The sequence below is a fragment of the Microcaecilia unicolor genome, chromosome 1 (assembly GCF_901765095.1).
Source record: "Microcaecilia unicolor chromosome 1, aMicUni1.1, whole genome shotgun sequence".
In the NCBI taxonomy this organism is placed as follows: Eukaryota; Metazoa; Chordata; class Amphibia; order Gymnophiona; family Siphonopidae; genus Microcaecilia; species Microcaecilia unicolor.
The window spans coordinates 86,031,196-86,058,821 of NC_044031.1; the positions used below are offsets into that span (position 1 = coordinate 86,031,196).

A 27,626-nucleotide genomic window follows, 5' to 3' on the forward strand; every position below is an offset into this window, starting at 1 on the left:
CTAAAGGTTTTCTCTTTTTTCTGAAAAAATTTCTTTAATATCCATGACTTGTCTGAGGTCAACGCTACCGTAGCAAGTAAAGTTGAAGCAGTTACTTGATCAATATCAGAGCTTTTTATCAATGCAGAGACATCTAATGCTTGATTATTTACATGTTGCTCTTCTCTTTTACCAGGAATGTAAAAAACCTGGGAAATATGAGGAAACTAATCTTCCCCAATTTCTAAGACTTCTTTAAAGTAATTTCTTAACATTTCCCTCGGAGAAATCAGAGGTTGCAGAGGAAAATGTATAAAACATAAATTATTGTTTTTTAAACAATTTTCAAGAAACTCCGATTTTCTCCTTAGGTTAACCAAGTCTTTAACAGTAGTTATTTACAGAGTTTGTATCTGCTGAACTTCTTTCTCAAGATTTTCAGTTTGTGAGGCCACAGATTTAATTTCAGTTTCTACTTCCTTCATTTTCCCATTTAATAAAGAAATTTCTTCAGACATCTTTTTCGTCTGGGGGCATAAAGACTTACCAAGTTCCACAATTAGATGCCAGAGATTGTCTGATGTTACTTCGGTACTAATTTGCATGTTAACTGCATGCTATATTACTGGGTGGAAGCTGTGTAGTTTATGGGTAGAGCATGGGTATGAACTGCTCCCTGAGTTAGGGGTCCTTTTACCAAGACGCGTTAAAAAGTAGCCAGCATTGGTGTCAGTGCATGGGTTTTCCACACAATGTGGCATTTTTTTTGTGATGGCCATGATAATTTCCCCATTAGCATATAGCCATTACTACAGGAGCCACCTATTTAGGAGACAGTAAGAGCTCCCGCACTACCTGATCAGCACAGGCAAGCCCACTGTCCACCCATGGGCACACCTCCTGCACTGGAAAATAAAGTATATTTTCCAGCACGGCATTAGCGCACACAAAGTGGAAACCTACTGCGGGATGCCTCAGCATGTCCCACGATAGTGCCCTTTTAGTGCACGGTAGGCCCGCGTAAGGCCTACTATGCCTGAGTAAAAGGGCCCCTTAGTGTTTGTAAGACAAAATTCTATATATGGTGCTGAAAAGCAGCACTGAAAAAAAATGAGTGGTAGGCGCTTTTCTAAAAACTGCACTCCAAGTTGGGCGTCATTTATAGACTAGTGGCTAGCACAGGGATCTATGCCTAATTTTTAGGCATGAGGATTTACACCAGCTGAAACCTGGTGTAAATCACCATACATAAATTAGGTGCAGATCGGGTGTATGTAACAGTGCATGCAAATTCTTAGAATGACCAGACCTTCCCATGTCCCTCTCGTGGCCATGTCCCCTTTTTGGATGTGTTCACTAGAATTTACAAGCGTATCTTTATAGAATATGCCTAGCAAGATGCACATGTAAATTCTGTTTACTATTAGTGCTGATAATTGATTATTAGTGCCCAATTATTGGTGCTAATTGGTTCGCTATTCAATTAAATTGCATGTGGAATTCTGTCACGCACCCAAATTTCCACACCTTTTTTTCACACAAATTTGAGCACCTATATAGAATCTGGGGGTTATTGCTTTTTCACTGATCATGGGTTACCTTTTACTGTTAAGACATGGTAAATCCGAAAACGCACCACACTTTAAAAGGGTCCTGTAGTGTTGAAGATTAATATGGATTTTTGAAATAATACTGACAGTCTTTTTATTTGCATGATGAAAATACTGTCAGTAGAGTTGGCTGGCCACTTGGCAGACCATGCTTGAGTCTGTTGTTGGCCTGTACTTGATCCAAATCTATGTTTAATGATATACTCTACGAGAATGGTATAGGATTTGCGTTACAAGACGTATGAGGAAAGACTTGCTGACCTGAACATGTATACCCTGGAGGAAAAGAGAAACAGGGGTGATATGATACAGACGTTCAAATATTTGAAAGGTATTAATCCGCAAACGAACCTTTTCCGGAGATACGAAGGCAGTAGAACGAGAGGACATGAAATGAGATTGAAGGGGGGCAGACTCAAGAAAAATGTCAGGAAGTATTTTTTCACAGAGAGAGTGGTGGATGCTTGGAATGCCCTCCCGCGGGAGGTGGTGGAGATGAAAACGGTAACGGAATTCAAACATGCGTAGGATAAACATAAAGGAATCCTGTTCAGAAGAAATGGATCCTCAGGAGCTTAGCCGAGATTGGATAACAGAGCCGGTAGTGGGAGGCGGGGCTGGTGGTTGGGAGGCGGGGATAGTGCTGGGCAGACTTGTACGGTCTGTGCCCTGAAAAAGACAGGTACAAATCAAGGTAAGGTATACACAAAAAGGTGGCACATTTCTTGGGCAGACTGGATGGACCGTACAGGTCTTTTTCTGCCGTCATCTACTATGTTACTATGTTACACTTGATAACACAATAATCCTTGCATGCAATGAGATAAATCCAGCACTGAATGTGCAGACCTGCTGTAGGAAAAGTCGACACTTGGCTGTATGTGTATGTGGATATTTTATGAACAACATGTATAAATTGTGACACCACCTGTGCTTCATCCAAACTCTGCTCCCGAACACAGCTTGACTCCTAGTGGTAATACTGCAAGATTATTGCTAGGGGTTGCGGTGCCCATTGGAAACCAGGACCATACAAGCACAAATGAGTGGGCATCACTTCTGTTCTCACTAGACACCAGGTGCCTTGGGTAAAGCAGGGGATGGAGATCAATGCTGGGGCAGTCTGCCAGAGGGCCTCAGATTGATGCAAGGGGTATCGGAGGTTGGAAGGGCACAGTTAGGGGAATAGTGGGAGGCTGAGCCTTGGCACTGGCACCTGCCCGTAGAGCAAACAATTATATGTGCCCTGGGGGCAGGTGCAAATGGTGACATCTAGAATTTTGTTTTTTAATTGGTGTGGAATCCTCTTGTAAAACTTGCTATCCATGACAATACGTTATACCTGCCCAAACCACTCCCTATCCCAGCCCCTACTTAGCATAGTAAATATGGTAAGCATTACCTTATGTTAATAGCGCCCTTCCTAAAATGACCTCTTTTTCATGGATTTGATACACTGTCTTTTTGTGGGTACAACCAAAACAGATAACAGTTGTTTTACGCAGGTACCTTCTCTGTCCCTAGTTGATTCACAATCTATGTTTTTGTAGCTAGAAGCAATGGAGGGTTAAATAACTTGCCCAGAATCACAAGGAGCTACAGTGGGACTTGAACCTAGATCCCCAACCCACTACACCAACCACTAAGCTACTCCTCAGGGTGGAGATCAGCGTTATGCACTATTCTATAAAGAGCACTCAGTTTTATAGCTCAGCTTTGTGCACTAAGCGGAGGAGTAGCCTAGTGGTTAGTGCAGTGAAATGTGATTCTGGAGAACTGGGTTCAATTCCCACTGCAGCTCCTTGTGACTCTGGGCAAGTCACGTAATCCTCCATTGCCCCAGGTACAAATAAGTACCTGCTTTGAATGTAGTTACAACCCCCCCCCCCCCCCCCCCCCCAGAAAGGCAATCTGTTTGTAGCCATTTTTATGCATTGTTTACTGAATCTGGTCCATTATGTCTATTTATAAAATGGCATGCAACTTATAGTTCTCAATACACACACACATATGACTTATGCATTAAAAAAGCGATCCATCAAATTTTAATAAACATTTCTGTGTGCATACTTGCCTCATAAGCTTTATAAAATTGCCTTCTTAATGATCTAAAATGCCACAGAATATTTTTGATTGCCTCTTAGTTTTAGATTTTAGTACTTCATTGATTTTAAAAGAAACCTGAAGATCATTTGCTAGTTTTCATTATATGATAGAAGAAAAATAATTGTACTATGCATTCAGACATGCTGCTAGTTTAAGTCATTTTGATCTCATCTGCCTATCAAGCAGAAAAGTAGAACAGATAAAGATCTGTTCATGGTTCAGTCAACTATTTAAACACACATTAAATCAACTTATTAACCATAGAGACTTTATGAATTGTTAGAAATGGCATTATATTGGTACTATTTTTTCCTCATCTCCTACTATTCTTTGCAATCATAATAGGCTTCTCCTAGAGATAATAGATTTCAATTAGGATTTAGATTTATTAACAGCATTTTCCAAATTTGTGGCTAAGGCAGGTTATAGTGCTACGAGGCTTCATTTGCAACTATCTGGGGATTTTCACCATTTTTGATCTCTCTCTTTCTCAATTCTATCCAGACAAGGCATCAAAATAAGGTGTTGCACATGATGCAGCTCACTTTGGAATCTGACGTGCTGCGTTTTAAATTTGATCATTAAATTTTAGAACAGTTGTGCAGCTCAAATTGACTACTGTAACCAGGAGCAGGCAGACAAAAATGTTTGAACTAGATGGAATTTATGGGAGAATGGACTCCTATTGCAGTGGGCCCTCGGATGCTGCCCCTTTACCCCAAATCTCCTCAAAACTAGCGAACCTAGGATCAGTTATTAAATGTATCTACAAGCAGTACCTAGGTATTCCTGTATTATGTTCTTGTGTGTTCTTCTACAGGAGGAAAAAGCCTCAACAGACTCCCGAAACGTAGTTTTAAGGCTATTTAATTCATAGGAGTTCTCTCTGTCATCACTGGCTTAAAAAACCTCCTATCCTTTATTGTTTATATCAATCCGGAGTCACTTATCTTTGCTTGGACTCCTTGTTGCTCATTCCAACGCTGTCTCTATTTGCCACGGCCGACTCTGGTCCAGGTTTCGGAATCCTTTCCACTTCCTGCTTCAGGGTCCGTGGTCCTGGCGTGCTGTAGCAACTGCAATACATACAAACAATTATCCTCTTAGTTTTACTAAGTTGCAAACATCGTCTTAGCTCAACATACCTATCTCATACTCTTTCCGTTCTATCGGAAGAGGGCTATTGCTTCCTACTTCCGTATTTGTATTTGGAAACCTCAGCGTCATATCCGTGTTACCCGTTAGGATACCATCCAGCTTATAATCGAAAGTGATCGCCAGCCATCTTCCAACACAAATCGGAGATGGCCGGCGATTTCTTAAAAGCGGTGAAATCGGTATAATCGAAAGCGGCATTTTTGACAGCATCGCCGCTTTCCCGTCGCTTCGCTGGCAAAGGTTCAAGGGGGCGTGTCGGTAGATTAGTGAAGGCGGGACATGGGCGGGCATGGGCGTGGCTACCAGATGGCCGGCTTTCGCCGATAATGGAAAAAAAAGCGGCGTTAAGCAGTATTTCGCCGGGTTTACTTGGTCCTTTTATTTTCACGACCAAGCCTCAAAAAGGTGCCCCAACTTACCAGATGACCACTGGAGGGAATGGGGAATGACCTCCCCATACTCCCCCAGTGGTCACCAACCCCCTTCCATACAAAAAAATAAAACTAAAAACCTTTTTTGCCAGCCTGTATGCCAGCCTCAAATGCCGTACCCACCTCCATGACAGCAGAATGTGTTGTATCCTCAGACAGCCTTTCCCTGGTTGCGATGTGGCTCTCAGGTGAGTGTGACACCTTTTCTGTTAGGTGCCCTGCAGAGTCACATTAGCAATGCATTGTGGTGGGTGTAGGGTACTGGGCTCTACTCCCATGGTGCTTCCCCCCCCCTGCTAACTGGGTCAGAGTGTGCCCTGTTTTGTTTCCTGTTGTAGTCCATGCGGTAGTGGCCATTTTTGTAAGCCAGTTTTAGTTGCCTTTCCTGTGTTACCCACGTTAGAGAACGCAGTTCTTACCTTGAATGGTGCTGAAAGAGGGCATTGTACACCATTGTGCCAGCTCTGACCTACTGCTAATCTTAGTACCAGGGGACTCTTTGCCAGTGGAGCACAACCTCTGATCTGTAGTTAACTGTGAGTAAAGGTGGTTATTTCAAGAAAGGACTTTTTCAGAGAGATTAGTCTTCAGGTGTGAACTGGTGTGCCAAAGTTATACAGCAGCAATAAGTCCTAGAGGCTGTATGCAGGTCCCTGGAGCAATTTTAGTGGGTGCAGTACATTTGTGGGTTATGGGTTTGGGGGGCTCAGCTCCCAAAGTAAGGGAGCTATGCACGTGGGAGCTTTTCTGAAGTCCAGTGCAGTGACCCCTAGGGTGGCTGGTTGGTGTCCTGGCATGTCAGGGGGGCCAGTGCACTAAAAATGCTGGCTTCTCCCACAGCCAAATGCCTTGAATTTGGCCGGGGTTTGAGATGACCGACATAACTTTCCATTATCGCTGAAAAACAAACCCGGCCATCTCAAACCCGGCGAACTCCACGGCATTTGGCCGGGCTAAATCATATTATCAACAAAAAAGATGGCTGGCCATCTTTTTCGATAATACGGTTCCGGCCAGCTGTAGCGCCGCTGCCAACAGGATGTTAGGAATTATTAGGAAAGAAATGGTAAATAAAATCAAGAATACTATTGTAATCCGGACCCCCTGCTCCGAGAAGCTTGATTTTTAGCTTTTAGGTGACAGAGTTCCCCTTTTTCCTGTAGTCGAGCCAGGAGAATGTCACCCACCCTGGAGCAAAGGGACAGGACACAGTTCACTATCCTCGTCCCAAGTCTATGCTAGAGATGGGAGGAAAAAAACTAATTTGTTGGGCTCGGTCAGATTTGAAAGAAGCAAGCCTCGGTGTTTACAATAAATTTGTTTTATTCAGTTTTAAAGTTAAACAAAACCGTGAAATATAACTCTTTAAAACCTTAAATTAAGACCTCTTATTTATGCTACAATATCAGACTATTATTCTACAGCAATGTCAGATTCATTTTAACTTGTGCTTTTGTTGTCAACAGGTTAACCCTTCACCTCCCAGCTACAAGATATCAGATAAGTATTATCAGATTAACTATTACTTTCTAAAAGAAATGTGGAATAATGTTCTCTCAAATTCTCCAAGTTTTCAAGAATTGATACTTTGTGTCAACTTCCTTTTGTTTTTCAGAATTACCCTTAACCCTCCCGATGGATCCAGGTAAGTACCCCTCTTTTCTACCCTCTTTCTTTCTTTTTGGAAGTCACTTTCCTTTCAGTGCGTAGCTCAGTCCCACTTCTTGCTTCACACCAAAGGTCTTTCTTGCGTGGGGGCCCGTTGTTTTTTTCTTTAGCGGATGCAGCGTCTTCTGTATCTTCTTCCTAAACCTATCTTAAATAACTTAAACGGGAGAAAAACCCTAGCTCCTTACATATATTTCAGGAGTTCTTTTCCTTACTAAAGGGATCTCTTTATTTAGCAAGACTGGGCCAAAACTAGCTTTAAAATCAAAATAATTAAATTTTCCTATTCTAGATCCCCTATGCTATGTTTTTCTTTATGTCCTATACTACTGAAGGAGTGACGCAAGTTTTCAGGAACATAAAATTTTTTTCCAATCACACTCCAATGCATTCAATCACTTCTTAATTTATAAACTGATCAGATAACACATAACCTATATCATATCATTCAAAACATTCAATATATAATTTTCAACACTTTAAATCACTCATTCAATTAATTCCCAATAATCTCCACCCCAACAATTCTATTTCCAATTCTAACTTAATCCTAACTTTCCTAAAATTCCCCTAAACTATTAAATGATAACACAATCACTCCTTTGCTTAATATAATTTTCCACTAAACTCCCTTCTTACTAATCACCCCCTTCCCAAGTCTAATTTAATCTAGCTATCTTTCCTCTACCTCACACAAAATCCACTCCACCAACACACATCTGCTCTCTTCGCTGTCCCAACTCCTTCTGCCAACCGCCAATGACTCCGTAACCAAGGATACGGAGTTTTCGGTGACATTCCAAGCCCTTCCCAACCAATCAGCCATCTCCCTCAACATTCCGAGCTTCACTGCTGACCGGCGGAATCTTGGCCAGCAGTGCTAAATCCCCATTTTAATTACTGATTTCCCATAGAAAATAATGGGGAAATCAATAATTAAAATAAAAACCCAATTAAACATTTTCCAATCTACCCCAAAATTCCCATATTCAATAACACTTTTATTCCCTACCTAGCTGTAATTTCAAAATTTAAATTTAACCCTTTTTAAACCATACCTCACTATTTTCCCCCAAAACCCCTTTTAAAAATCCCCAAAAAATTCAAAAAATATCCCCAAAATTCAAACTCCCCCCTATAAACCTACTCCGTCGAATAAAAAAAATTAACTCTTTCAGAACCCCGTTAAACAGCACCCTACCAAAAACCTCCACTAAAAATATTCAAATTCAAAATCTAACCCGCCACAAAAATCCCCAAAAATTCCCCGACCCCAAAACTGAAAACCAAATTTAAAAAAACTCAAAACCCCAAATTTTTAAAAATAAAAAACGCAATTTACACATTTTAAAATTAAATAAATTAAAATTTCGGGTCAAAAGACCCCTTACCTTTTTCAGGATTTTTCCCTCACCAAACGCCTGCCATCGGTTCCGGTCCCGCTGGTCCCAGTCCAAAAACGGAGCCAAAAAATGAAAAAATGAAAAAACCCTCAGAGCTCCATCCGAAAATTTAGGCCCCAGCTTGGGCCTAAACGGAGCTCCGGTGCGGCGCGCATTCCCGATCTGTGCTTGAGGCTCGCCGCCTCATGCACACGCGCGCACATCGCGTTCCTCCCGTCGGCCATCTTCTTTTTATCTTCGGGCCTTGGAACAGGCCTCCCTTGCTCTTCGGCGCTCCCAGGCATTTAAAACAACGGCGCCCCCGGGAAAAGAAAAACCCGCTGGCCCCATCTGACCCGGGGACGTGCCCAAACGTCCCCGGGAGCTAAAAAATGATGGCGCCCTCTCTGCAGTGCTCCTAAAGCGCTGCACTTTAACAAACAGCCCCAACCAGCCCCAAGTTCCTCCACCCGGGGACGTTCTGAACTGTCCCCGGGTTTAAAAAAAACTCAATGCTGCTCCCTGCAGCGCACCTCCTAACTTTCCTGCCCCGAGCAGCCCCAACATCCCGGAGCCCGAAGTAAGTACAAAAAAAAAAAAATATATATATATATATTTTTTTTTCTATTTTTTTTACCCCCTATTACACTATTATGCCACTGTATTGCTCCATGGTGTGGCTTCACCTTGATTACTGTGTTCAGTTCTGGTCACTGTATCTCAAAAAAGATATAGTGGAATTAGAAAAGGGGATGGATTTCCTCTTATATGAGGAAGGGCTAAAAAGGTTAAGGCACTTCAGCATGGAAAAGAGACGGCTGAAGGGAGTTATAATTGAGGTATGGAAAATCCTGAGTGGTGTAGAACGGGTAAAAGTGAACTGAGATTTTACTGGCATCGCTCAGTTAGTTGCCGGGGTCTGGGGACTCAGGAGCTGATGGCGGGCTCAGCGGGCCCAAGCCGGGAGTGGGCGCCACGCCGGTGGTGACGGAAGCGGAGCGGCCAAGCTGCGGGAATGGGGATCATCTCAGGCGACTAAGGCAAGCAGCGGCGGAGGTCAGAGTGGAGGCACGAGCGAGGCAGAGTTGAGCGCGGGGCCCCCTTAGGCGCGGGTCCTATGCGGTCGCCTTGGTCGCCTCTGCCTAAGACCGACCCTGAAATTAGTCTGGTGTTGAGATAGACAAGGGGAAGCCACTGCTTGCCCTGGGATTGGTAGCATGGAATGTGTTACTAATTGGGTTTCTGCCAGATACTTGTGACCTGGATTGGCCACTGTTAGAAACAGAATACAGGGCTAGATGGACCATTGGTTTGATCTAGTATGGCTATTCTTATGTCCTTATGTAAAGTTAGATGCCAGCAAATAGTTTGGCATGAAGGGGCCCTTTTACTAAAGGGTTGACGCGTGGCAACAGGCAGTAAGTGCCCCCCCGAAATGGTTGCACGGCAAGTGGTTTACTTACAACACAGCCATTTCTTTTTGAGAAAAAAAGACAGCCATTTACCTGTTACAGAGAAAGCAGATGCTCCAGTTGCTAAGAGAAGCAAAAGGAAAAAAGATAACTGACTTTTTTCTGTATTGCTCTCAACAGTACTCCACTGTGGCTCCATGGTCCCTGGGGCAGGCAGGCAATCAGTAGCAGATCTAGGGGTAACCCCGAAGCCTTCTCATCCCCTGTCCCTACTCCATCCCCTCCCATTTCCTCTCTCCACTGTGATCTAAGATATAGGTGGGGAAGGGGTTGTATCCCAGTCTTCTGGCAACTGGGATTCAGCCCAGCTGTCTTCATGTTTAAAAAAAGTTAAATTATGATAATTTGAAACAACTAGTTTTATGTTGAAAATTATGTCAGAATTGTTTCTGCTTGTAAATGATGTAGTATAGGTAGGCAAACATTTGAAAGGGTTCCTAAAAGGATGTGAAAAAAATGTAATTAATTAGAGTCTGGAAATTCTGTCAAATCTGAAATGATAGTATTCCCAGCGATTGATAAAGGAAGACTGTAAAAAGCAGAATAAATTCAAGAGGCAAAATTGAAAATCCCAATCTGTTTGTTAGTTCTATTTTATGTCATGTAATTATGTCTCACAGCTACAGTATGTAGAGAATATAAGAACCAGCTGGTAAGGGGAATATCATTGCTACAATTCTCATTGCAACACTGCTGCTGTTTTGTTTAAATGAAAGAGGTTGCCAATTTTAGCTAATTGACTGTAATTTGTTCTTTTGCAACAAAAGAGAAAGTTACAGGTAGCATGCATGGTCTGCACTAGGCGGCATGAAATGTTCACTGTGGGAACTCATGTGCGTTCTGAATAAAGTTAATATAAACAAATCATTAAGGGATTCATAAAGGATACTGTTTTTGGTGACACAGTTCAAATAAAATAATGGCTTTAATAAGACATAATAGAATAAGTTACACTTTATAGGTCAGTCTGGATATTGGCCTATGCAATTTCTTAATATTGCTTTCGCAAATTAGAGAGTAAAGCATGTATAATTGGCAACTTGACCTCTTCCAGCATCAGGTTTACAAGGGTGGTGGTTGACCCGTAGCAGTAGTCTCACGGTACTACCATTAGGGGTTAATCTGCCATTATAAGCACCGTGACATGGCAGGAAAGACTGGAGATTGCTCTTCACTAGGGGTCAACCACTGCCATTTTGAACTCAGTATTGGAAGTGTCAGGAAAGACTAGTGATTGCTTTTGGTCTAATCCCCACAGTAGGCACTGTGGAGACCCCCAGTAGAGAGGTTTGGGAGTGCGGGTCTTAATCGTGGGGGCCTGAGGGAATTCAAGGGTTGCTGTCAGGGAGTTAGAGAGAGAAGGATCACTGTATATTTGTGTCCCTAGTCTTGCATCCTACGTTTATATAATCCTTTCAAGAAATCCAGTTAATCATTTAACATTAGTGGAACATAGCCACAGAGGCATAGTATGGTCGTGTTTTTAATAATGGTAATACTAGGGCCCATCTAAGGAAAGGTTATTTTGAGTCAGTCTTCACTGGACCAAACTTGCTTTCCTTGTGCCATCACTACCCAGCAGGATAGACAGTGTCTTAAAAAGTGGAGGTTAAAGGATTTTTTTTTTTTTTTACACATTTATATCACACATTATCCCAAGCAAAGTCGGATTAAATGTGGCTTACATTTGAAAATACAAATACCTGTTTTGTAAAAGGTACATTTTTTTCAATTTTTATTTTGCAAAGTACAGGAGAAAATGCATTTCTGTTTCTTTTTTACCAGTATTGCACTGTTTATAGAGTTTGGCTTCCTTGGGCAGAGAAGAGGGTGTCTCTATTTCAACTTTTGTTGTTTTTTTTTCTTTTGTGGCTCCCTATTTTGTATTAGGTTGTTATTGTGGAATGTTGTCACAATTTGGGTTTCTGCCAGGTGCTTGTGACCTGGGTTGGCCATTGTTGGAAACAGGATATGGGCTAGATGGACCATTGGTCTGACCCAGTATTTATTTTTATTTTTGTTACATTTGTACCCCGTGCTTTCCCACTCATGGCAGGCTCAATGCGGCTTACATATTGCATACAGGTACTTATTTGTACCTGGGGCAATGGAGGGTTAAGTGACTTGCCCAGAGTCACAAGGAGCTGCCTGTACCTGAAGTGGGAATCGAACTCAGTTCCTCAGTTCCCCAGGACCAAAGTCCACCACCCTAACCACCCTAACCACTAGGCCACTCCTCCACTCAGTATGCAGTAGAAGTATGGCTACTCTAATGTTAACAAGGTGTCTAGCAGTGGAATAAATGTGTGTGTTAGGTAGTTAAGAAGACAGGTTGCTTGCTCTGGACAGTCCAGGGACCTCTTCTGCCTCCTGCCTCCTGATGTAATTTATTGTTTCCTTGTAGGCAGGGCGCAACAGAGACAGACTGTATTAATCAGTGCCCGCAACAGCCCTTGAGCAACAACACAGACACTGCTGTCTAGCTGACCCCAACTGGCGCCTATTTTATAAAAGTCTGCGCCCCCTGAGATCAAAACCTGGCTACGCCTCTGGCCCACCCGTGGCTATGCCACGGGACTCTAAGGACTCCTTCGGGAAATAGCCGAGCGGTAGGTGGTTCACTTACAACATGGCCAATTCCTTTTTAAAAAAAATCTTTTTCATGCTGTGCTAAAAAGGGGCCTTGGCATGAGACAAATCTATGTGCTGACGCTACTGCAGGGCCTTTTTTACCTCAGCTTTGTAAAAGGGGCCCTTAGTCCTTTATCTTTACTGGAAATCATAAAGGTCAAAAAAGAAGGTGCAATGGTACCAGTGCTTTTCCCTTCAACAATTTTCATTTTGAGAACTGGTACAAAGTCTGCAGGGAAAGGTACTTGCAGGCGTTGAATCAATAAAGGTATTTTTGAAAATTGCTCCCTTCTGACTTGTTTATATTATAATACTGTATGTTTGCAAAAATGGGGGTTATTTTTTGATAACTCTAATGGCTTTTATGACACCAAGGGGTAATTGTATAAGGAGCCACCTAGTTTTAGGTGGTAAGAACATGCATAAAAGCCAGTGACCTCATATAAAATACTAACTATAGTTAAAGTGAGCGCATAAGTTTCATGGTGTATATGTTTACTGTAGGCATTCATAGTTTGGATGGAGTACGGCTGCAATTTGCACTTAGGCACATAAATTATAAAGAGCTTCTTTTACAAAGCGATACTATTGATTACTGTGTGCTGAAAGTGAAGAAGCCCTTGGGAATTGAATGGGCTTCTTCGCATTCAGCACGCCGCTAATCAGTAGTGCCGCTTTGTAAAAGGAGCCCTAAATTCCTTAATTTATGTGTTCTCTTGGGGGAAGTATGTGCTAGAATTTACATCAGCTCTAAGTGCTGCCATACTGGGACAGATCGAAGGTCCATGAAGCCCAATATCCTGTTTCCAGAAGAGTAAAACAGATCTTATGCTGGTTATCCTAGAAATAAGCAGTGGATTTTCCCAAGTCCATCTTAATAATGGTTTATGGACTTTTCTTTTAGGAAAGTAGCCAAACCTTTTTTAAACCCTGCTAAGCTAACTACTTTTATCACATTCTCTGGCAATGAATTCCAGAGATTAATTACACATTGAGTGAAGAAATATTTTCTCTGGTTTGTTTTAAATGTATTACTTTGTAGCTTCACTGTGTGCCCCTTAGTCCTAGTATTTTTAGAAAGAGCAAACAAGCGATTCATGTCTACCTATTCCACTCCACTCATTATTTTATAGACCTCTACTATATGTTCCCTCAGCTATCTCTTCTCCAAGCTGAAAAGCCCTAGCCATTTTTAGCCTTTCCCTTTAGGGAAGTTGTCTTATCCCCTTTAACATTTTCGTTGCCCTTCTCTGTATCTTTTCTAATTCTGTGGTGATAGGAATTGCACACAGTATTTGAGGTGCACTGGTGCTTACATATCTTATCTTAAGTTTATTTTTTACAATTTTACAATAATTACAAGACTAAATCTTGCTTGGCAAAGATGCATTAACAAAGGAAAAAGAAGTTAACAAAAAAAAAAAAAAGTAATTCCATAATTCTCATCTTACATTGAAATAATAAAATAAAAGGAAAACATATTACTTAAGAAAATAAATTTACAATATAAGATGACATTTTAAATCACATTAAGTCATTCATCTATAGTCCACAATATGGGAGGCAAACCACAATATTCAGGTAATTATAAAGAATAAATTACAAATTCTTTCTATAAGGAACTAAGGAATGAGAGAGAGTTCTAGGAGTATCTATTTAATCACGGAGTTGATGTAATTATTTGTCTTAACTGTACAGAAGGTAACAGGGCAATTTTTGCACTCAAAAAGGAGTCAAATTGAATAGGGTCAAAGAATATATATTTGACCGAGTTCAATTTAACTACACATTTACATGGGAAGTTTAACCAACAAAGAGCGCCCAGCTGTTGTACTTTTGGGCGTAATTTAAGGAATTCTTTACGCCGTTTTTGGGTCGCCTTAGAGATATCCGGAAACATTTTTATTTTATAATTCAAAAAAAGCTGTTCTCTATGAAGAAAAAATTGTTTAAGTAGCCAGTCTCTGTCCGGTTGTAATACAAGTGAGACAATTAAAGTCATTGGTGTTAGTCCCAGATTATCATCTTCCAAAGTTTGTGTCAAATTTAAATCCAAAGTATCAAAAGGAATTTCATTTCCTTGTTCTACCAATTGTTGGTTCTCCTTTCTCTTATAAGGTGGTAGAAAATAAATTTTTGATATAGGCGGATAGGCCTTTTCCGGTATCTTCAAAACTTCACTTAAATATCTTTTAAAAGTTATTAATGGAGCTATCATAGGCTGCTTGGGAAAATTTATAAGTCTGAGTGTATTAGCTCTCTGTGCATTCTCCAGCATTTCTATTTTATTCTGTAGATATTGATTTTCTTTAATTATATTAGTTTGCACTTGTTGTGACCTTTGCATTTCTTTCATATTATTTTCTACAGATTTGTCCACAGTTTGTATTCGTCCTTCTAGTATTGGTATTTTATTCAACAAAGTCTGTGATTGGTCAGATAGTGGGGAAAGCTTTTGTACAAATAAAGTTTCCAAATTCTTTAATGCTTCCCAAATGACATCCAAAGTTATATTTTCTGGTTTCTCACCAATTGAAAACTTACTTGATGTATTCGTAAGAATAGAGTGTTCCAGTTGCCCTGCCTCCTTTGATAGTTGGTCTCCAGTCAAGAATCTCCCCTCCTGCAATTCCAACACTTCGTGTGTTGTTACTCTCGGCAGAGCTTCATCCGAGATGGGTCCTGCTCCAAGTCTCCCTTCCACCACTTGGGTACTAGGGGTTTCTCGAGCCCTGCTCGGCATGTCTGCCGGCATAGGCGGGGCCAACCGCTGTTCGGGGCTCAACGTTGTTTGCGTCTCCAGGCGGAGAGGTGGCTCTCCTTCCCCCACTCTCTCCGTCAGCGGAGCATTCGCTCCCGACATTGCTCCCGGAACAAAAAAACGCTCCAAAGTAGAAAAAGACGACGAAGCTGGAACCGCGGGACCGGTTCTTTGCCTGCCCCTCCTCTTAGGCATGCCGAACAGGAGTTCAGAAGAAAATAGAGGTATGAAATATGGAGCGTCTTTTCAAAGCTCCCTCTCAGTCGCCATCTTGCTTCATCTTAAGTTTATATACTGCTTAATCCAAGCAAATGGCCCTAGGGAGTTTAAAGAGTAGAAGAAATACAAAATGTACAATAATATCTTTACATAAAAAAAAAAAGAAACAGCAATACATACTGATTAAGCTAATCAATATAATTATTCACACCAAAAATTAAACATCTGCTAGACAAGATTGCTCATGCTCTTTCACACTCTTTCACACCTATGCTAGTATTTTATAAAAACAATTAGTTGTGTGTTTGACTTTTAGGCTTATTTTCAAAAGAGAAGGGCGCCCATCTTTCGACACAAATCGGAAGATGGGCGCCCTTCTCACAGGGTCACCCAAATCGGCATAATCAAAAGCCGATTTTTGGCGTCCACAACTGCTTTCCTTCGTGGGGACGACCAAAGTTCATGGGGTTGTGTTGGCAGCATAGCGAAGGTGGGACTGGGGTGTGCCTAACTCATGGGCGTCCTCGACCTATAATGGAAAAAAAAGAAGGGTGTCCCTGATGAGCACTTGGGCGACTTTACTTGGTCCATTTTTTCTTACGACCAAGCCTCAAAAAGGTGCCCGAACTGACCAGATGACCACTGGAGAGAATTGGGGATGACCTCCACTTACTCTCCCAGTTGTCACTAACCCCCTCCCACCCTAAAAAGAACCTTTTTATATATTTTTTTGCCAGCCTCAAATGTCACACCCAACTCCCTGACAGCAGTATGCAGGTCCCTGGAGCAGTTTTTGTGGGTGCAGTGCACTTCTGGCAGGCGGACCCAGGTCCATCCTCCCCTACCTTTTACACTTGTGGTAGTAAATGTGAGCCCTTCAAAACCCACCAGAAACCCACTGTACCCACTTGTAGGTGCCCCCCTTCACCCCTTAGGGCTATGGTAGTGGTGTACAGTTGTGGGGAGTGGGTTTTTGGAGGGTGGTTCTAGGGCTCAGCATCCAAGGTAAGGAAGCTATGCACCTGGGAGAAATTTATGAAGTCCACTGCAGTGCCCCCTAGGATGCCCGGTTGGTGTCCTGGCATGTGAGGGGGACCAGTGCACTACGAATGCTGGCTCCTCCCACGACCAAATGACTTGGATTTGGTTGTTTCTGAGATGGGCGTCCTTGGTTTCCATTATCGCCGAAAATCGGGGATGACCATCTCTAAGGACACCCTAAATGTTGAGATTTCGGCGTCCCCAACCGTATTATCGAAATGAAAGATGGGCTCCCATCTTGTTTTGATAATACGGGTTTCCCCGCCCCTTCGCGGGGACATCCTGCGAGGACGTCCTCAGGAAAACTTGGGCGCCTTGTTCGATTATGCCCCTCTTTGTAAAATAGGCATGTGAAAATGTGTTACCTAGGTGTAACTTGGGAAAAATAATTCCTACACTTAGGATTTTTTTTATTTACTTTCTCTGGTTCCAGTCTATCTGTTGCTGCCAATGCAGCTGCTTTACTGAATACAGAAAGATATGCCTTATAGGCAGACCCCATAAAATGTCTTTAGAAAGTGAAATTGCCTGATCTGAGAGTCACATCAAGCTTCCCTTCCCCCTCCCCATTTGGAATCCTTATCTGTTGGAGCACCTTGCATTTTCAAAGTACAGAGTTCTGTAATGGAAAACTTGTTTATTCAATCTGTGAAAAGCATTTTAAGTTTCTGGAAATGTGAAAATGTGACCCCCTTCCCCCACCTCTCATAAAAATAATAAAAAAAATCTTCACAGGGCACAATTAAATTCTTTGACATTTGAAACCCATGGCCTTGGCTAACACAACTGTGCTGTGGGAAATTTAGATTACTATGCATGCAATAAATATCCTGAAATAAATCCTCGAAAGACCATACTAATCTCTTATTTTGGATTAGGGAGTCTAAAGTAACCCAATATTTGGTATTAAATTAAGGGCTTCATACTTATCCTGGTAATGCAATTCCTTGTAATTATGTTTTTACAGAAAATAGGTTCTGCTCCAGAAAACAAAAATGTTGTTTTAGTTTCTAGAAACAAATTTGGCTTTATTGCAAACATATGGAGGAGACATACAATAGGGCAAATAAGCCCGATATTTAAAAAAAAGCTGAACTCCTAAATTTCTGCTCCTAAATTAGCCTCCTAAATTTCTGTCCTATTTTTGCCAAACATAGGAGCATAACTTTCCAGCTGAAAATTCCTCTTAATTTTGGAGGTTAAAACTTATGCTGTGCCATTTGTGTGCCTTGGGGGTGGACTGGGGGTGGTCTGTCCCTCCCACCTGGCCACTGCATGACACCTGACACCCCCTGCTACCACTGCTGCTGCAGCCAATGCCCCCGCTGCCCTAGTCCTACCTGAGGGGTCCTGGTAGTCTGGTGGCCTCTACAGGGGGGCATGTTGTTTCCTGCATGCTGCGCTGCTGCTATTCTCCTGCCTGCTGGTACCGCCGTGTTTTCAAAATGGTGACTGACACTTCCCGCGGTAGTCTTGTGGGGCTTGACAGTCTCGGCCACCATTTTCAAAATACGGTGGTGCTAGGCAGGGCGGGGGGGGGGGGGGGGGGGGCATAGCAGCAGCCCAGCAGGCCGGGCAGGAAAGAACATGTTCCTCCCCTGCTGAGGCCAATAGATCACCAGCGGTGTGCTAGGCATCCGGGCAGAGCCTCTGGGTCCTCAGGCACTTCCCAGTTGGACAAATGGTCAGTCTTCCCCTGGTTTGCCTAGATTTATGAGCCTAGTATTGAAAGTCAGTGCTAAGCTCCTAACTTCTTTTCCCTGTCCTTTATCCACTCCCTTTTGCCACCTACCTTTTATGCTCCTAAATTTAAGACTTTTGTGAAATTTTAAAGAAAATTTATGTACTCAGTCCTGGTAAATTTTCAAAGAGGCCAATTTACTGTTCTAGTATGGCAATGCTTAAGTTCTTATGTTTTTATAGCTCTCAAAGTTAGGAGCATAAATCCATTGAATATTGGGCACTTTGTAAACACCATAACAATAAATCCTTAGGAACATACAAGAGCAAGCTGAACCCATGTCTGTTATAGAATTGATTCATTATAGGCCAAAACCTTTCAGCCAAGGACCCTATTTACTAACATTTACTGTGAGAGAAGAACCCTATATACTAACACGTATGGGGTCATTTACTAAAGAGTGGTAAGTTGTGCACTGACAGGAAAAATTAACACATGGAAAGTGCAAAGACTGTGTAGTAAATGCAGGGGACAGGGCCGGTCTTAGCAAGTGCGGGGCCCTATGCAGACCAATTTGGTGGGGCCCCACCATAGCCCCGCCCTACCGTAGCCCCGCCCCTACCGTAGCCCCGTCCTTACCCTAGCTCCACCCCATTGATAAGATTATTTCATTTTTAGAACATTTTTTATTTATGAAATTTCAAATAAAGACAAATGAAGCTAAACTTGTACAAAAAAACTGATTGAAATAATAAGCACAATGCTATCATGAAACCTCCCCTCCCCAGAAATTATTCAGTTCAAGTCCACTACAATTAGTAGTTCCAATTCTCATAACAAAGGAGAATAAAGGAAAAATATTAAGAAAAGATTCAGTACTTTCAAATTCCCCTATTACTCTGTCAGTACTTTCAAATTCCCCTATTACTCTGTAACCCATATATGCAATAAAATAAAAATGAAATGAAAAGATATGCAATAAAATAAAGTGATGTGTGAAATATAATGTACAATATAAAAACATATAGACCACCAAGGTATTAAAATTGTTTTAAAATATATACCACAGCTCTCTGACTCAAGAAGACTCTGACTCTGTCTGTCATCCATAATTGTCTGACAACACACAGAAAAAAAATAAGTAAAAACAAATTGTCACAATTAATACCTTATACACCAATATACCAGCCATACGGAAAATGCAGACCGTCAACAATATGAAGCTAGCAAGGGATCATAATACCACAATTCTCATGCAGAGCCACAAAACACCCTTTTAGAGATAGTGTGTCATGATTTAGGCTCTACACCCTTTCTGATGTTTGGTGCCACCTTAGTAGGGCCAACACACAATCTCTCCACTGCAAAACACTATACACAAACTTGTGCAAAAACACACTCATAACCTTAACAAACCATAAACAGCACTAATTCCAAGGACAGAATGAGCTACAACCTTATGCGTGGTGTGGGAAGGCAACTGTAATTACACCTGGCTCTAAAACACCAGTGCACAACCTAGTGAAAACAAAAAACAAAAAGGGATTCAAACTATAAGCTAGCAGAATACTGCACCTTCCTTGATCACACCTGAAAAATACATGAAGGCAAAATACTGAAATGGAAAGTTACCTCAAGAAGTCAGACTCAGCATGCAGCAATACTACAAAAATTGAAACGTACATGAAAAATATCACAGATGCACATTTCCAAAAACTGACATATTCCAATTAATAAATCCTGAATAAAATAGTTTTTTCTACCTTTGTTGTCTGGTGACTTTGTTTTTCTGATCATGCTGGCTCAGTATCCGATAGTGCTGCTATCTGTCCTCTTAACTCCGTTTCCAGGGCTTCCTTTCCATTTATTTCTTTACTTTCCGCCTTTCTTCTTCATTTCTTGCCCTACATCCGTAAGTAAAAGCTGGGTCCTCCACAGACTTGACTGTTCAGTGGATCCAGCTTCTGCCTATTTTCTATATCCATGTGCACTTTTTCTCCTCTCTTCCTTTTCCCTCACCTCATCTCCTTCCTCACTCTTCCCTCGCCTCCATCCATGTCCAGCATTTCTTCTCTCTCCTCCATCCACCCATGTCCAGTGACCCTCCTGTCCCCCCTGCCATCCATCTATGTCCAGCAACTCCCCTGTCCCCTCTGCCCTCCCCTGCCATCCACCTATGTCCAGAAACCCCCCTCCCATGCCATCTACCCATGTCCAGAAACCCCCTCCCCTGCCATCCACCCATGTCCAGAAACCCCCCTACCCTGCCCTCCACCTATGTCCAGAAACCCCCCTCCCCTGCCATCCACCCATGTCCAGCGACCCTCCTGTGCCCCTGCCCTCAACCTATGTCCAGAAACCCCCTCCCCTGCCATCCACCCATGTCCAGTGACCCTCCTGTGCCCCCTGCCCTCCTCTGCCATCCACCTATGTCCAGAAGCCCCCTCCCCTGCCATCCACCCATGTCCAGTGACCCTCCTGTGCCCCTGCCCTCAACCTATGTCCAGAAACCCCCTCCCCTGCCATCCACCCATGTCCAGTGATCCTCCTGTGCCCCCTGCCCTCCCCTGCCATCCACCTATGTCCAGAAGCCCCCTCCCCTGCCATCCACCCATGTCCAGTGACCCTCCTGTGCCCCCTGCCCTCCCCTGCCATCCACCTATGTCCAGAAGCCCCCCTCCCCTGCCATCCACCCATGTCCAGTGACCCTCCTGTCCCCCTGCCCTCCCCTGCCATCCACCCATGTCCAGCGATCCTCCTGTGCCCCCTGCCCTCCCCTGCATCCACCTTTGTCCAGAAGCCCCCCTGCCCTGCCATCCACCCATGTCCAGTGACCCTCCTGTACCCCCTGCCCTCCCCTGCCATCCACCTATGTCCAGAAGCCCCCTCCCCTGCCATCCACCCATGTCCAGCGACCCTCCTGTGCCCCCTGCCCTCAACCTATGTCCAGAAACCCCCTCCCCTGCCATCCACCCATGTCCAGTGACCCTCCTGTGCCCCCTGCCCTCCCCTGCCATCCACCTATGTCCAGAAGCCCCCTCCCCTGCCATCCACCCATGTCCAGCGACCCTCCTGTGCCCCTGCCCTCAACCTATGTCCAGAAACCCCCTCCCCTGCCATCCACCCATGTCCAGTGACCCTCCTTTGCCCCCTGCCCTCCACCCATGTCCAGCAACGCGACTCTCCTTGTTCCCCTGCTCCCCCTCCCTCCAGCCACCTGAGCCCCCCTCCCCGACCCGCCAAACGACCCTCGTCTACCACCCGACCCGCCGGCACCTCACCTGACCCAGCATTTTTAAAAAAGCTACAAGCGGCAGTGCCTCCTTGCGTCTGTAAAAGAAGAAAAGTCGCTTCGTCCATTGGCCGGCCTTCCCTCATGTCCCACCCTCTGATGTAACTTCCGCAAGGGCGGGACATGAGGGAAGGCCGGCCAATGGACGAAGCGACTTTTCTTCTTTTACAGACGCGAGGAGGCACTGCCGCTTGTAGCTTTTTTAAAAATGCTGGGTCAGGTGAGGTGCCGGCGGGTCGGGTGGTAGATGAGGGTCGTTTGGCGGGTCGGGCAAGGGGGGGCTCAGACGGGGGAGGGGCTCAGACGGCTGGAGGGGGAACAGGGGAACGAGGACTAGAGAGTCGCGTCGCTGGACATGGAGGGCAGGCGAGCAGTGGCGGTGGTCGGAGAGGCGAGGCAGACTTGAGGCGGGCCGCGCAGGGCCCCCTTAGGCGCGGGGCCCTATGCGGCCGCCTCTGTCACCTCTGCCTAAGACCGGCCCTGGCAGGGGACATGCCCAACATCTGCCCTGCATTTATCACATAGTACAGAGTCTTACTGCATGATAATATGTTACATCAAGTACCAGATAGTGCAGGTTTCCATGCTATTTGCCATTGCAGGTAATGCAGTGTTGGTCAAGCATAAATAAATAAGCATGTCTAGACATGGCATGGTAGTATTCCTCCCCCCAAAAATTCCTCCCCAGATATGATCTCTCCCGTCGGGAGGAGCCTGCGAGCCAGCAGCCAATGCCTCAGCAGCCAATGCCTCAAGGCTGCCTAGACAGTGCCTGCTGGTGCCGCACTTTTATTTTTTTTTTAACATTTCTCATCCTTAGCGCCGTTAGCGCTTCTTCTTTTTGTAGCGCTGGCCCTGCTGCTCAACAGGAAAAGCAGCAGTGGCCGGCAATGGGAGCTGGGGCTGGCGCTGGCATGCAGGGCGGGCCTCGTCGAAGAAAAGAGGGAAAACATGGAAGGATGGGGAGAAAAAGAGGGAAAACAGATGGAAGGATGGGGAGAAAAAGAGGGAAAACAGATGGAAGGATGGCAGAGAATGAGGGAAAACATGGAAGGATGGGGAGAAAGAGGGAAAACATGAAAGGATGGGGAGAAAAGAGGGAAAACAGATGGAAGGATGGCAGAGAATGAGGGAAAACATGGAAGGATGGGGAGAAAGAGGGAAAACATGGAAATGGGGAGAAAAAGAGGGAAAACGGAAGGATGGGGAGAGAAAGAGGGAAAATGGATGGATGAGGAGAGAGACTCTGGATGGAAGGTTGGGGAGAGAAAGAGGGAAAACAGATGGAAGGATGGCAGAGAATGAGGGAAAACAGATGGAAGGATGGCAGAGAATGAGGGAAAACATGGAAGGATGGGGAGAAAGAGGGAAAACATGGAAATGGGGAGAAAAAGAGGGAAAACAGATGGAAGGATGGGGAGAGAAAGAGGGAAAATGGATGGATGGGGAGAGACTGGATGGAAGGATGGGGAGAGAAAGGGGAGAGACTGGAAGGATGCAGAGAGAAAGGTGAGAGACTGGAAGGATGTGGAGAGAGAAGGGACACTGAACAGAAAAGGGTAGAGTGATAGAGACACTGGTTAGAAAGAGGGAGAGAGACATTAGATGGAAGGATCAGGAGAGAGGGTAGATGGATGGAAGGATGGGGAGAGAAAGAGGGAAAACAGATGGAAGGATGGCAGAGAATGAGGGAAAACATGGAAGGATGGGGAGAAAGAGGGAAAACATGAAAGGATGGGGAGAAAAGAGGGAAAACAGATGGAAGGATGGCAGAGAATGAGGGAAAACATGGAAGGATGGGGAGAAAGAGGGAAAATATGGAAATGGGGAGAAAAAGAGGGAAAACAGATGGAAGGATGGGGAGAGAAAGAGGGAAAATGGATGGATGAGGAGAGAGACTCTGGATGGAAGGATGGGGAGAAAGAGGGAAAACATGAAAGGATGGGGAGAAAAGAGGGAAAACAGATGGAAGGATGGCAGAGAATGAGGGAAAACATGGAAGGATGGGGAGAAAGAGGGAAAACATGGAAATGGGGAGAAAAAGAGGGAAAACAGATGGAAGGATGGGGAGAGAAAGAGGGAAAATGGATGGATGGGGAGAGACTGGATGGAAGGATGGGGAGAGAAAGGGGAGAGACTGGAAGGATGCAGAGAGAAAGGTGAGAGACTGGAAGGATGTGGAGAGAGAAGGGACACTGAACAGAAAAGGGTAGAGTGATAGAGACACTGGTTAGAAAGAGGGAGAGAGACATTAGATGGAAGGATCAGGAGAGAGGGTAGATGGATGGAAGGATGGGGAGAGAAAGAGGGAAGACGCTGGATGGAAGGGTAGGGAGAAAGAGGTGACACTGGACGGAAGGATGCAGAAAGAAAGAGGGGAGACTACTGGAAGGATGGGGAGAGAGAGGGGAGACTGGAAGGATGGGGAGAGAAAGAAGAGAGCTGCTGGATGGAAAAGGAGAGTAGTGAAAGGCTGGAGAATAAGAGGAAGGGGCATGGGGGGAACAAGGGTGAGAAAAAGATGAAAAGCCATAAGTAGATGAAGGAAATTAAAGAATGGATAGTAAGAATGAATTAAATCAGGACAGAGAGAGAGAGGCAGAAAAATATTGAAGAAAGCAAAGAAAAAGGAGAGAAAAATGAGAATGGCCAGGAAACCGTGGCAGAAGAGTTAAGCGAAAACGAAGGAAAGCAGAATCTAGAGACTGGGAGCGACACAATGAGAAAAAGTAAATGGCCATACAAGAAAGGTAAAGAAAATAATTTTATTTTTAATTTAGGATAAAGCAATATGGTACCTGTGTTAATGAAGTTTCAGAGACCAATACTTCCTTCCTTAGGTCAGGCGAGGATACCGTAACAGCATTATACTGACCTGAGGCAGGAGGTTTTGGCCTCTGAAAGCTCACTGAAAAGGGTGTTAGGCTATTAAATAAGTTTTCTGAAATCTGATGCACTGAAAAGCAGCACTTTACTCTGTGTGACAAATGCATCTGATTAGCATGACTAAATTTTGCTGGGGGAGGGGGGTAGAGACAAAATTTTGTGCCCACCCACTTTGGGTTCAGGCCCATCCAAAATTGGCAGTCTGGCTATGCCACTGGCCCAGAGTCACAAGGAGCTGCCTGTGCCTGAAGTGGGAATTGAACTCAGTTCCTCAGTTCCCCAGGACCAAAGTCCACCACCCTAACCACTAGGCAACTCCTCCACTCTACTCCACTTACTATAGTCCCCGCCAATCCAAAAGCTGTAAGAAGCTCCTTCTCCAAATTAAAGCCCTATTCTGTAAATCCAACCCCCCCCCCCCCACTCCTAGATCCCCAAGTCTCCCCATCAACCCCAAGACATACATGGAGGTGATCATTGGTGGTTTAGTGGGCTGGGATGAGAGCAGTCCCTGTCTCCTCTTGCCCCATCTGGTCCAATGACTCAAAATGGCCACCATGGCCACTAGTGTTAGTCTCACAGAAATACCACTAGGGGGTCAGTCTTCCAGATAAGGAGAGAGCCTGTCAGACTCCATATCTCCTCTTCCCTCCAACATTATAAAAATAATCCCAGATGGTCTAATAGACCTGATTCCCTCCCCCTGACACCCAAAAGAAACTACCTTGTGAGGTAGTGGATTCTCACTCTCACAATCCCCCCAAAACCTAACTCCCTCCCCTTGACCCCCAAAACAAAATCACTGGTAGTCTAGTGGATCCCCAGCATCCTCAACCTCCCCCAACACCCAAGATCAAAATTCCTGGTGGTATGCTGGGCTCCCAGACCCCCACTCCCTCTCTCTGTACTTTTATGTTGGGAGACAGGAGCAATGCCATGAGCTACAACTGAAAAAGGTGTTAGCCAACTCTAAACAAATAATAAATAAGTAAGTAAGTAAGTAAGTAAGTAAGTAAGTAAGTAAGTAAGTAAATAAATAAATAAATAAATAAATAAATAAACAAGTATAAACACTGATCCAGGTGTGCTCAAATGTATTTAATAAAAACTGTGGCTCTCTATACAATGGGAAATATTTATTGGTCTCTAACTAAAAGTAGCAGAACATTATCACATGATTATCAACAGGAACCCACTGAATTGTAGTTAATCCTCTTAACTTTATCAGTAACTTCTGATTTATCTCTTGCTTCAAGTACGTCCATAAATAAGTTCATCACCTGATCTGCAAGAGGGTTGTTCTTTTCATCTAAAGTGTCTGCAATATAGTTACCACCATCTCTACCCTAGGGGTCTATGGAGAAAGGTGTGAGGAACAAAGATCTTTTTGCAAAAAATTGCTCGTGGGATGCAGTATTTAATGAGTATGAAAATTACTACTGAGTAAAAAAGGGGGCAGTACTTTGCAGCTAAGTACAAAATGTCACTCTACCTGTCAGTTACAGTGACATTTAAAAACAAATTGCTGGCATATTTTTGCATCTGCCCTGGTAGTCTAGCTGCCCGTCGCCAGAACCAATGACCCCAACAGCACCCACCACACTCCTTCCCCATCCTAATATGATATATATTTTAAAAAATTGTCCTGCTGTCTAGCTTCACCCCTACCTTTCTCATGACCCCCTTGACTTAAAAAAACCTCTCTGGTTTAGTGGGGAGTGTCTAGTGATACTTCCCAACCCCCAACCCCTCCACCAGGTCTCCCATCCCCTATACCTTCAAAGAGGCAGGAGTGGTGCCCACTTACTCCTGCCTTGGCGCTGCCATCATTCAAAATGGCAGCACCTGACTCTTAATGGTGCATTCTTTGATGTATAGACAGAATCATTCATTCAAATAAGAGAATTAAGGGAACATAACCCTCAACATTCATTTCTTCTAAAGAAACTTGTAGTAGCAAAGGGGGGGATCCCTTTCAGGAGTACTTTGGAGATTGAAAGCTCAAATATTCACAAATGGGAATTCAGATAAGTTTTTGAATTATACTGCTGAAAAATTATAGTTGTGTTAAAAAATGTGACTTTCTTTGGAAGATGTTCACATGAGGAGATGCACTAGAATGATACATAGAAACAGAGAAAAATGTAGGCAGATACAGTCTTCCCATCCATTCCATCTACTCTCCCTATCACTCCCTTAGAGATCAAGCTCTCTTGAATTCAGATACTATTTTTCCACCACTCCCACCGGGAACCCCTTCCACAAATTTACTACCCTTTCCATGAAGAAGTATTTCCTGAGATTACCTCTGAGTCTATCTCCTTTCATCTTCATCCTATGCTCCCTCGTTCCAGAGTTTCCTTTCAATTAAAAGAGAGTTGCCTCCTGTGCATTTAAGCCGTATAGGTATTTAAACATCTCTATCGTTATCTCCCCTCTCCCACCTTTTTTACAAAGCATACATATTGAAACCTTTAAGTCTGTCCCTATACGCTTTATGATGAAGACCACTAATCATTTTAGTAGGCGCCCTCTGGAACGACTCATGTTTGGTAAGACCACAAAGCGCTAACAATGGAGATCCTGCTTGCAACCTCTTAATGCAGGATTTGTGTTCCAACAATCTAATATGTAATTTCTGTGTAGCTTTTACAATGTATATTTTATTACAAGGGCATTGTAAAATATATATTACAAAATCTGAGCAGCAATTTATTTTAGATCTAATAAGATATTTCTTCTGATCAGCAGGATTTGTGAATTTGTCAAATTCCATAGTTATGTTGCATGTATTACACCGTCCACATTTAAAATGACCTCGAGGTGCTATAATATTATCTTGCTGTTTCAACTGTGCTAGACTGAGTAACTCCTTTAGGTTTTGACCACGGGAAAAAGCTAAGTGTAAACTGCTATATTGAAAAACAAAGGATGTGACTAATTGATGTCCCAATTTCTCTTAGCTGCCAATTTCCAGACCATTCCACTAGTTTTCCTAAGCCCTTCCTCATGTTATCCACACCATCAGGGGTGTCTACCCTATTATAGATTTTGGTATCATCTGCAAAGACACCAATATTGCTTGCCAGAAAGAGATAATAATTTGAAATTTATTTTAGATTTAATGGAGTTTTTCAGACCTATGTTTGGTGCCTCATTATATATATATATATATATATATATATATATATATATATATATATATATATATATATATATATAATTTCTGTTGTTTGCCTTATGTTTTCTTGAGTGTATTTTCATAAAAGCAAACAAACAAACAACAAAATATATATATATATATTTAAT

General features: G+C 43.4%; 1 long non-coding RNA gene across 1 annotated transcript; it reads right to left on the minus strand.

Moving 5' to 3' along the window:
- Positions 1-1,133: 1,133 nt before the first annotated feature.
- On the minus strand, positions 1,134-26,860 carry LOC115460064. Its single transcript, XR_003940365.1, has 3 exons — positions 26,790-26,860; positions 2,363-2,369; positions 1,134-1,145 (listed from the first exon to the last, which is right to left on the minus strand). It is a non-coding gene; the product is annotated as an uncharacterized LOC115460064 (long non-coding RNA).
- Between the last annotated feature and the right edge of the window lie 766 nt (positions 26,861-27,626).